This window comes from Acomys russatus, chromosome 21 (assembly GCF_903995435.1).
Source record: "Acomys russatus chromosome 21, mAcoRus1.1, whole genome shotgun sequence".
In the NCBI taxonomy this organism is placed as follows: domain Eukaryota; kingdom Metazoa; phylum Chordata; class Mammalia; order Rodentia; family Muridae; genus Acomys; species Acomys russatus.
The window spans coordinates 60935263-60947575 of NC_067157.1; the positions used below are offsets into that span (position 1 = coordinate 60935263).

Consider the following 12313-nt stretch of genomic DNA (forward strand, 5'->3'; position numbering starts at 1 on the left):
CATTACTAGGAGTCATTGCTAGGGTCACCCTCATAGATTTCAGGAAGTTTTCACTGCACTATGTTTTCACACGGCCCCTCAAGTGTCCCTTAACTACAATAGTCACTCCCCTTACTCCTTTCCTCTGTCTTTCCTTCACCCATATGATCTTCCTTTTACCATCCTCACTTGCCCCAAGTCCCCTCACAAAATCTATTCTATTTTTCTCTCCCAGTGAGTTCTATGCATCCTCTCCCAAAGCCCTTCTTGCTACTTAGCATTTCTGGGTCTTTGGACTGTGTTGTAATTATCCTTCACTTGGTATTCCACTTATAAGTGAGTATAATCATGTTTGTCTATCTGGGAATTGAATGCCTGACAGAGATTAATTTTTAATAGTTTCATCAATTTTCCTGTAAATTGCAAGTTGTCTTTTTTTTTAAAGCTGAGTAGTACTCAATTGTGTTAATGAACCACATTCTTAAAAATCCATTATTTGATTGAAGGAAATCTAGGTTGTTTACATTTTCTGGCTATTATGAATAATGTCACTATGAACATAGTTGAGCATGTGTTCTTGTGATAGGATGGAACATCTCTTGATATATACCCATGAGCTGGTCTTGAGGTAAATTGACTGCCAAATTTCTGAATTACCACCATATTGAATTCTATAGTAGCTGTACAAATTTGAACTCCCACCAACATTGGGGGAGTGCTTACCTCTTGCTCCACATCCTCATCAGCATGAGCTGTCACTTGTGTTATTGATCTTAGTCATTCTGATAGCTGTGAAAGGGAATCTCAAAGTAGTTTTGATTTGCATTTCCCCGTAGACTAAGGATGTTGAATATTTCCTTAAGTGTTTCTCAGTGATTTCAGATTACTCTATGGAGAATTCTGCTTAGATATCATTCCATTTTAATAGGACTATTTGATTTGTTGATGAATAGTTTTATGAGTTCTCTATGTATTTTGGATATTAGCCTTCAATTGGAAGTGGAGGTAGTGAAAACTTTTCCCAGCCATTTGGTTGATGTTTTGTCCCATTGATAGTATCATTTGACTTTGCATTATAGAAGCTTTTCAGATTCACGAGGTCCCATTCATTAATGGTTTATCTTAGTGCCTGGGCAATAGGTGTTCGATTTAGGAACTTAATTTCCTGTGTGAATACTTTCCAGGCTATTGATATTTCTCATGGATCAGTTTCAGTGTATCTTGTTTATGCTGAATTCTTTGATCCACTTGGAGCTGCATTTTGTGCATTGTGATGAATATGAATCTATTTGCATTCTTTGACATGTAGTTAGAGGAGCACCGTTTGTAGAAGATGCTTTCCTTTTTAATTGTGTATTTTTGGGTTCTTTATTAAAAAACAAGGTATCCATAGTACAGCCTCATTCTGACTCTACTGAGTAGCTATGACCCATCTTCTTAGTCTGTACTCACCATAACCAAGTGGAGAGCAGGGAACTGAGGCTCATGTCTCTGGATTACCCTGAGTTCTTAATGGAGTGGATCTACTTTTTATTCACCTAAGTTGAGCTCCCTTTGAATTTGGATTCCTATGAGGGGGATAGATTTTCATTAAATCTAACATGATTCTAATAGAATTTAACTGTCTTTGTTGGGGAAAAAGTATGAATGGGAAGAATATTCCTAAATCTCAATAAGGTGAAAGTATGAAACTGCTTCTCTTCAATCTTTCATATGTTCCTCAAAGGAACTTTCTCATCAGACACCTTAAAAATCTAATTTGATATATGAGGCAAGTGATAACTTTGAGGACTGTCTTAGATGTGTTTCACTGTGATAAACACCATGATAAAAAAAAACAACAGAGGAAAAAGGTCAGTTTACAGTTCCACATAATAGTGCACCATGAAAGGAAGTAAGGGCAGGAACTCTAACAGGGAAAATATCAGGAAACACAACTGAGGCAGAGGCCACTAAAGATGCTGCTTACTTACTCACTCCATGGTTGGCTCTGCCTGATATCTCATACCACCCAGGACCACCTGCCCTGGTGGTGACACTGCCAACATCTGTCTGGGCATTCAAACATTTATTTTTAACAAAGATAATACACCAAACACTTGCCTAGAGGTCAATCAGATAGAACCATATTCTCAATTGAAGTTTACCAGATATCCCCAGTAACAATTTCACAGACAGACAGACAGACAGACACACACACACACATGCACACACACACACACCAAAAAAACCCGCAAACATGGTAGATTGCAATAATGTGTTACTTTGAATTACAAATTGTATTTCCGAAGTATAACACACTTTGTTTTCTCTTGTGTTTGTAGAACAATTACTTTCTATCTCTGAGGAAGAGACTTTCCCCCTCTTAATTGCAATGATTGTTGGTGTCTGGTGTGTAAGCACATGTGCATGTGATTGACTAAAGAGGACAGATGTGTGTGTAGGTTTCTTTGGAGCTGACTTATAGGCAATAGGAAGAAGCTCAGCATAGTTGCTAGCTGCTAACCTCAGGTTCTCTGGAAGAAGAGCAAGCACACTTAACTGCTGAGTGACCTGTCAAGCTTCTGAGAGATTTCTCTAGGGTCAAAATTTGGTACTAAAATCATTATTTATCTGAGTGAACTGGTGAGATGTGTCAACTAACAAAAGTGCCTGCCACCAACACAAACAACTTGATCTTTACCCTGTCTGAACATTGTAGGGGAGGCTGATCCCACTGGATGTCCAGTAACCTCTATGTGTGTGCATTGGAATAAACACACATGCCCACACATACATACATTAAATACCTTAAGAACAAATTAAAGGAAAAATATAATTTCACTGAGTATAATTGCTATATGAAAATTTATGTATATTTAATTTATATAAGTCAAATGAGTTAAATTCATCTGTGAAATATCATTAGCCACAAACACTAGAGTCCCATCTATCACTTCTAAAGTTTTCACTATTCATTTTTCTTGATAATTAATTTAATATCCATAATGCTTCACTTTTATGATAAACACTGAGGATACCACCCTAATATGGTATTCATATGGAGCAAGTTCTGTAAACTATAGAATAGGTAACACCTAACAACCAACACAAATTGTTTTACTACTGTATGATCAAAACAGTTGTTCAACTTGAAGAGAACAATTGCATACACATGTGTCTTCATTTTCACTCCTTCCAGTGTTTCTGTTTCATTATTTCCACTTTACTCCAAGTGGATCAAAGAACTCAGCATAAGAAGATACAGGGTTTTTTTGTTGCTGTTGTTTGTTTGTTTTTTATATTTCTTTTTTTTCTTTTAATTTTTTAATTTTTATTTTTATTAATTTATTCTTGTTACATCTCAATGTTTATCCCATCCCTTGTATCCTCCCATTCCCCCCCCCATTTTCACATTATTCCCCTCCCCTATGACTGTTCCTGAGGGGGATCACCTCCCCCTATATATTCTCATAGGGTATCAAGTCTCTTCTTGGCTACCTGCTGTCCTTCCTCTGAGTGCCACCAGGTCTCCCCCTCCAGGGGACATGGTCAAATGTGAGGCACCAGAGTACGTGAGAAAGTCATTTCCCACTCTCCACTCAACTGTGGAGGATGTTCTGACCAATGGCTAGATCTGGGAAGGAGTTTAAAGTTTACCTCCTGTATTGTCCTTGGCTGGTGCCTTAGTTTGAGCGGGACCCCTGGGCCCAAATCTGCCTATCATATTGTTCTACTTGTAGGTTTCTAGGACCCTCTGTATCCTTTTATTTTGCTATTCTCCCATGCGTCTCTCATTTAGAGTCCGTGTCTGTTGTTGCACAGATAGAAGGATTTTAGCATGTTCTTTTCCCATCATGCACCACCTTTTGTTTTACTATTGTCACCAAATGCAAAGAACACATTTTATGTGATTTTTGAAATATGAGAAGCATGAATGACTCTTAATTCTATTTATATTGAAGCGCTAACCAGGATCTTTGCATATTGCTCCCTAGGGAGGACACACCCTTTCTAGCTTTACATAAAAGCTCAGTCTTCATATTGCAGTGACTGATCGGTCTCCTCTGGCTGCCCTTCAAAATGAAGCTGCCTGTTCTGCATTTGATGTTGCTGTTGTTCAGAATTCCTGGTGAGGACAGAAGGAAGTGAGAAAGGAGAATGGGTAGGGAGGTTAAGACCTGGGTCTCACTGCTGATTTCATGTGTTCTGTTCATGTATGAGAAGACTGGCTTATCCTCCTGGATGCGTCCTGTGGGGTTTACATCTGTAAGAGGGAGGTCCCAGAGGGAATGAACTTGTGCCATAATGAAGATTATGACATGGATTGACTGGGATGTTCTGTGTTATGCCTAGAAGGCCCTTAAGGCTTTCATTTTACTTGTTTTCTTAAAAACAATTTTAGTGAATAAAAAATTGTATGAAAAAACAAACATCTCATTTGAAAATAACTATCAAAAAAGAAACAACAAAGATTGTTCATGAAGTGTGTCCATAACTTTGTACTTCTCTGTCATTATTTCAGCCTCCAGTGGTGATGTTGTGATGACCCAAACTCCAGCCTCTCTGCCTGTCAGCCTTGGAGATCAAGCCTCTATCTCTTGCAGATCTAGTCAGAGCCTCCTGCTTAGTAAAGGAAATACCTACTTGAATTGGTTCCTGCAGAAGCCAGGCCAGTCTCCACAGCTCCTCATCTATACAGTTTCCAATCGATTTTCTGGCATCTCAGACAGGTTCAGTGGCAGTGGGTCAGGCACAGATTTCACACTCAAGATCAGCAGAGTGGAGCCTGAGGATTTGGGAGTTTATTACTGTATGCAAGGTACACATGCTCCTCCCACAGTGATACAGGGTCTAACAAAAACATCCTTGCTTGGGTAAGCTCAGCTGCCAAATATGTAACTTATCTGTAACACAGAGAGAAGTGCTGAGGAACTCCAGATCATGGGTTACAGTTGAAGGATACAGGTAATAGGTCGCTCATATTGGTCACTCATATTTCTTTTAGCTTCGCTGGCTATAATATCACTGACATTATATTTGCCTCAGGAGAATGGTAAATGGGTGCCCTCTCAGCAACCAGGCATGATGGGTATAAAGCTAAGTGAAAACCTGTTCTGATCCTAGAGACCTTGTCTGCCTTTGTCAGTCAACATTATTCATTAACAAACTGTAAACTGTGCCTGCTTGGACCCAGGAACTTTCCACGGATTATCTGAGTGAACTGTGATCAGATTCACTTGGGTCCCACACAGTGAGGTCTCGTCTGGGTGGGAGCCCAAGACACTGGATTTTTGTCACTGACAGTGCACTCTGAGACACAGAGCATAGGTGCTGTGTGCAGGCAGATATGAGTAGATGCTGGAGACTGGGCATGTGCTGAATGTACTCAGGAACTTTCTATGAACTGGCTGGATGACCTGAGATCAGATCCATTTGTGCTCCATACCATGCTGTCTCCTCTGGGCTAGAAGACCCAGACACTGGTGTTTTGTGGTTGACAGTTCAAGCTAATACACTGAGTGCATACATACCTGCTTATGGTTATATCCTGGAGACGGAGAGCCTGCGGGTACATGGAAATTTTTCCGAGTATTAGCTGGGTGATCTTGGGTCAGATTTACTTGTGTACAATTCCATGAAGTCTTCCTTCAGCTAGGAGGAGCAGACACTTGTATTTTGTGGCCCACAGATCAATCTGGACCACTGAGCACTATGTGCTGCACCCTGGTGTATGGCTAGATACTGGAAACTGCTCACATGTCTGCAAGGATCCAAGGACTTTTCTGTGGATTAACACTGTGAAAGGAGGCCAGACCCACCTGTGTTCTACACCCTGTGTTCCTTTCTTACCTGGCCAACACCAGCACTGATGTGTTTGAGCTTTCAGTTTGGTGCTTCACTGTCTGTGCAGTCACTGCTGTCCTGCTGATCACACTGTGTGATACTGTGGCTCTCCCTCCACTGTTTCCCACTGTTAGACTCTTATTAAGTCAGTGTCAGTATAATAGGATTCATTCTCATGTAACTTAGTTCCTGCCCATTCTCTTCATGTCCTAGTTTTGTTTTGTTTTATTTTGTTTCCAAAAGTTGAACTTTTGGACTGGTCTTTTGAATTGAGTTGAAGTCTTTTAGGTTCCAGGACCTGTATGTTTAGATAGTATTTTATTACTTATGATTTCTGTATGCTTATCTTTTTCTATTCTTCCTATAAAAATGCATATTATAAGGTTTTGATCATTCATTGTCATCCCATATACGTGCTTTGCTGTTCATTTGGTTTATATTTGTTTTATTTTTCTTTATGATATATTTTTTAAATGTAAAAACATATATAATGTAATATTTTTATTCACACTCCCAATTCTTTTCTTCCTTCTAACATTGAGCCTCTTAGTCTCAACAACCCCCATTCAAATGTAATTCTTTTGTCACATCGAGGTAATTTTCTTTGCTTGCATGAACATGAGTTGTGGCTTATGTACTTGAACATAGCTTGTCAATGGTACAAGACTGAAGAGAATGCCACAGACTTTCCCAACAGCTAATAACTGGAATCACTAAATCTGATAGAATAGAAAGTGGGGAATAGCCTTGACCACATTGACACAAGAGAGAACTTCCTGACCAGAATGACAACAGTTCAGGCAGTAATATCAGAGTTAATAAATGGGACCTCAAAACATAAAAGTTTCTGTAGGGCAAAGGACAATGTCAAAAGGGCAAAATGTCAGCCTATACCATGGGAAAAGGTTTTCACCAACTCCACATCTGACAGGAGACTGACACCCAAAATATATAAAGAACTCAAAAATCTAGGTATTACTTGAGCTTTTTGTCTTAGCCATTCTGATGGGTGTAAGATGGAATCTCAGAGTCATTTTTATTTGCATTTCTCTGATGACTACATAAGTGACAGCACATGCTGGTGAGTATGTAGAGAAAGGGCATCACTCCTTCATTGCTGGTGGGAGTGAAAACTTGTACAACCACTTTGAAAAATCAATCTGGTGCCTTCTCAGAAAACCTGGAATATGGCTACCTCAAGACCCAGCTATTCCATTCCTTAGAATATACCCAAAAGTTGGTCCACCACACAACAAGGACATATGCTCCACCATGTTCATAGAAGCCTTATTGATAATACCCAGAACCTGGAAACAACCTAAATGTTACTCAATCAAAGAAAGGTTAAAAAAAAACTGTGGTACATTTACACTCTGGAATACTACTCAGAGATTTAAAAAAAGGAATCCTGAAATTTTCAGGTAAATGGATTGAACTAGAAATGATCATACTGAGTGAGTTAATCCAGATCCAGAAAGACTCACATGGTATATACTCATTTATAATTGAACCCTAGCCCAAAAGGGATGTCCCATGACAGTCCTCACTTACCAGGAGATTGGGATAGATGCGAGGACCTCCTATTGGGACTCTAGGTGAGAGAAGTATAGGAGAATGGGGAAATAGAAGGATCCAGAGGGTCCTAGAAACCTACAAGAAAAACATGATGGGTGGATCTGGACCCAGGGCAGTCTGATCAAACTACTGCATCAACGAAGGATAATACATGCAGTAAACATTAAACTCCTGCTCAGATACAGCCAAAGGATTGGATATTCTCCACAGTCGTGTGGAGAGAGGAGACTGACTCTGACAGGAACTCTGGTGCCCCATATTTGATCACTTCCCATTGGTAGAGAGGCCTGGTGGCACTCAGAGAATGGATAAACAGGGTACCAGGAGGGGGTACCTAGGATGGGGAGTAGGGTGAAAGAGGGAGGGATGGAGGAATGGGGGGGATACAAGTGAGGGGCTAACAGATGTAATCTGAGTAAATTAATTTAATCTTTAAAATATAGGTGTCAACAAATGAAATAATCCAACTAAAGAATGTGGTTTAGAGGCAAACAGTGAATTCTCAACAGAGAAATTTCTAATATCTGTGAAGCAATTAAAAATATTCAACATCCATTGTCTTCAGGCAAACATAAATCAAAACAACTCTTACACCTGCCACAATGTCTTAAATCAAAAACTCAAGCAACAGCACATGTGGTGAGGATGTGGAGCAAGGGAAACCCTTCTCTATTGCTGATGGTCATACAAATTATGCCTACACTTTGGAAATCATTTTGGAAGTTTTTCAGAAAATTAAGAATAGGTTTACCTCAAGACTGAGCTATACAACTCTGGTGTATATATGCAAACAATGCTCTCCCATACCACAAGAATACTTGCTCAACTATGTTCACATCAGCTTTATTTTTCATAGTGAGAAGCTGAAACAACACAGATGTCCCTTGGCCAAAGAATAAAGAAAATATAGTATATTTACACAATCGATTATTACTAAAACATAAAAACAAAGACATTATGAAATTCACAAAAAATGGGTGGAACTAAATAATATCATCCGAGTGTGGTAATCCAATTAATGGTGAGGACACACTTATAAGTGGATGTTAGTGATAAGGTACAGGGTAACCATGCTAAAACTCACAGACCTAAAGTAGCTAAGTAATAAGGAGGACCCAAGGAGAGAGTCTTGAAACAAACTGAGAAAAGTAAATAAGTTGGATATTAGGGGTGGATGGATGAAATCACCTCTTGGGGCAATAGGAGGCAAGATGTGTGAGAACAAAGGGAATGAAGTGGGGGGAGGACTGAAGGAGAGAGAACTTCTGGTGACAACTGGAATAAGGGGCATTTTGGGATGAGCTAGAAACCTAGGAAAGTGAAAATTCCTAGCACTCTATGAGAGTGACCCTAAATAAATCTCCTCGCAATAGGGGATACGGAACCTTAAATGGCCATCTCCTCTAACCAAAGCAGACTTCTGATGGAAAAACTGTGAATCTAGCTGAGCAACAAAATTTTACACCCACAATTGTCCTGGTTACATGATATGCAGGGATAAAGATGGAGTAGAAATTGAGGTATTTTCAACCAATTGCTGGCCCAGACCCAGACACATGATGTAAGAGAAAGCACACTTATGACATTATTAATAATATTTGGCAATACTTGTAGACCGGTGCCTAGTATGACTGTCATCTTAGAAGCTTCACCCAACAGCTGATGAAAACTGATGCAGAGACACATGGACAAACTTAGGCAGAATTTGAGAAATCTTGTGGAAGAGAGGGAGAAATGACTAACGGGATCCTGAGAGGTCACGGGCACTGCAAGTAAACATACAGTATCAATAAACGTGGGCCTGTAGCTGCTCACAGAGTCTGAACCACCAACCAAAGAGCATTCGTGGGACTTCTAGGCTATCCACATATAAGTATCAGATGTGCAGCTTGCTTTTCATGAGGGACATTTAACAGCAGGAAAAGCAGCTGTTCTTGACTGTGTTGCCTGCCTTTGGATTTCTATCTCTGAACTGGGCTGTCTTCTCTACTGTAAATAGAATAAGATGCACCTCGTTCCGCTGCACTTGATAGGGCAGGGGTGTTGATACTTATGAAATGTCTCCCCTACACTGAAAAGAAGGGGAGGAGAATGGGATAGGGGAGGGGAGAGGAGGGACTCTCAGGAGAGGAGTGATGGGATGCAATTTGGATGTAGAGCAAATAAATAATGAGAAAAGTTACATGGTAAGTAGGTGCTAGAGATGGAATGTGAACTGATGTACGTTTGGTTTTGTGTAGTTTTTTCCTTAGGGATGCATCCAGTATGAGAATCAAGCATTAAAGAATGCTACAAAGGACAAAGCCAGTTTTAGCCAAAGGCAAATTTTTTTTTGTTTTGCTTGTCATGTACCATATGCTGAATCCCTCTATAGGTCAGACTATAAAACAGGAATAGCTTGCTTCTCTACAAACTGGAAATTAAGCCAATTCAGAACTGGCAGCATGGCCCAGCTCATATAATCCTTGTATGGAGGCTTTATTTCCTTTAAATGTCAAATTCATTGATTCAAAGTATCAAGAGATACTATAAAGAAATCATTTTTTAATTAATTTATTCTTGTTAAATCTCAATGTTTATCCCATCCCTTGTATCCTCCCACTCCTCCCTCCCCCCCCCATTTTCTCATTATTCCCCTCCCCTATGACTGTTCCTGAGGGGGATTTCCTCCCCCTGTATATGCTCATAGGGTATCAAGTCTCTTCTTGGCAACCTGCTGTCCTTCCGCTGAGTGCCACCAGGTCTCCCTCTCCAGGGGACATGGTCAAATGTGAGGCACCAGAGTACATGAGAAAGTCATATCCCACTCTCCACTCAACTGTGGAGAATGTTCTGACCATTGGCTAGATCTGGGTAGGGGTTTAAAGTTTACCTCCTGTATTGTCCTTGGCTGGTGCCTTAGTTTGAGCGGGACCCCTGGGCCCAAATCTGCCTATCATTTTGTTCTACTTGTAGGTTTCTAGGACCCTCTGGATCCTTCTACTTTGCTATTCTCCTAGCTATTCCACTCCTTGAAATATACCCAGAAGATGCTCCAGCACACAACAAGAAAATTTGCTCAACCATGTTCATAGCAGCCTTATTCATAATAGCCAGATCATAGAAACAGCCTAAGTGTCCCTCAGTAGAAGAATGGATAAATAAACTGTGGTACATATACACTATGGAATACTACTCAGCTATTAAAAACAAGGAATTCCCAAAATTTGTGGATAAATGAACTAAGCTAGAAATGATCATAATGAGTGAGTTAACCCAGAAGCAGAAAGACTCAAATGGTATATACTCACTTATATCTGCATACTAGCCCAAGGGGCATGTCCCACGAAAGCCTTCACTTACCAGAAAACTGGGACAGAGGGGAGGAAAACATGTCTTAAATGGGGAAAAATAAGGGAAGAAACAAAGGACAAGGTAGATATAGAAGGTTTGCCTTCAGGAGAATTTGCTGGTGCATGAATAAATATGATCAAAAGACAGTGGACAAAACTCTCAAAGAATCAATAATAAAAAGAGAAAAAGAAAACATTGGTCTCTTCCAGAATATTGACATTTGGCTTCTCACTTACGTAGAGAGCACAGGGGCAATTGATGTATTTAATTTAAGAGTTACCATTCAAGTCTGTGAAGGAGAGATAACCCTGTTTTTTAGGATCCCAAGTGTGCAATTGGAATGGTCTTGTGGGAGAACAGGTGAGGTTAATCCACTAGAAGATCAACCACCTCATGCTGGAGCTTGATTGTTGCCAGCTGAAAAGATCCCATGAACAGACTCTGGGAGGAGATATATAAATGAGCCCAGAACTGGTGGCGGGGCTGTTTGGAGACTTGGGATAGTTTTGGCTGTTCATTGCTGCACTTCAATACACTCCTAGAGAGAACCGCTCAAGGAACGGCTTCAGGGATCCGGCTCCTGCCGAGGTTCTGGGTTCTGGTTACTCTAGATTCCAACAGAAGAAATCCTGCTGATTGTCCCAGGGGAATCATTCCTCAGAACTGATATCCTTATGGTTTTCTTATTGTGTCAATGAATCCTCATTTCCTATTGTTTTGGTTAGTCAGGTTGTTAATAAAATATATTGGTTAAAAAAATTGCGCATACAGGTCTGCAGTGAATCCCAGCCTCATGGATAGGATCCTCCTCCTCAGGTAAAGTTGCTTTTGGAATCTGAGGGACCTGGCTAACAATGACTGAGTTGAAATGCATGACACTGAGGACATAGACCCGAGGGCTTATTTCCTCATCACTCTCTGGTTCACTTATTCTCTTTCATCCTGTCCGTCATAGGGCTTGTTATTTTCATAAAATGGCTTCTGTTTCTCTCTTAACCCAGATATCATCAAATAATTGAAATGTTTATGTTTGTTCAAAAATAACCTTCATAACACAACCACTAGAAAACTTGTTACTCTATCTTTAACCCTCTAAGCTAACCTGTTTCCTCACTGCATACATCCCAGCAATAGTTGCCCTCTGTAGTTTTCCCTGTTCAGCTCTCTCTATTCTGATGTCTCCTCAACCTCTCCCATGGCTGAATGCCCTACTTCCTGCTCTAAGTCTTTCTTCCCTGGCTGGCAAGAAGTCCAGCGCTATTTTCTACCCTACGCAGTGATTGCTTTAAGCTACTTTAGTGGCATAACAGGGAACAATTGGGGATCCATGTTAATACAATTGAGAGAGGAGATTCTTACAACAAGATTTGCAAGCAGATATGAAGGTTCAGCAATCAGCATTTGAATTACACAAAAACCTTTTGCCCACAGAACTTTGTACAAGGGCAGAATCACTGCCACATGTTGCTGGGTTTTTGCAGAAATGGGAATACAGAATTATGAGGTCATGAAGGCCTCCTCCAAGGTGTTATAGCAATGTCTTCAAGGTCAGAATATGTATGACATCTTTAACAATCCCTGTAGTTACTTTCTAAAGTAA

At 40.2% G+C, this 12313-nt stretch overlaps 1 gene segment (V, D, J or C); it reads left to right on the forward strand.

Moving 5' to 3' along the window:
• LOC127205014 (immunoglobulin kappa variable 2D-29-like) overlaps positions 1–12313 on the forward strand; it is a 551636-nt gene that overhangs the window by 400507 nt on the left and 138816 nt on the right.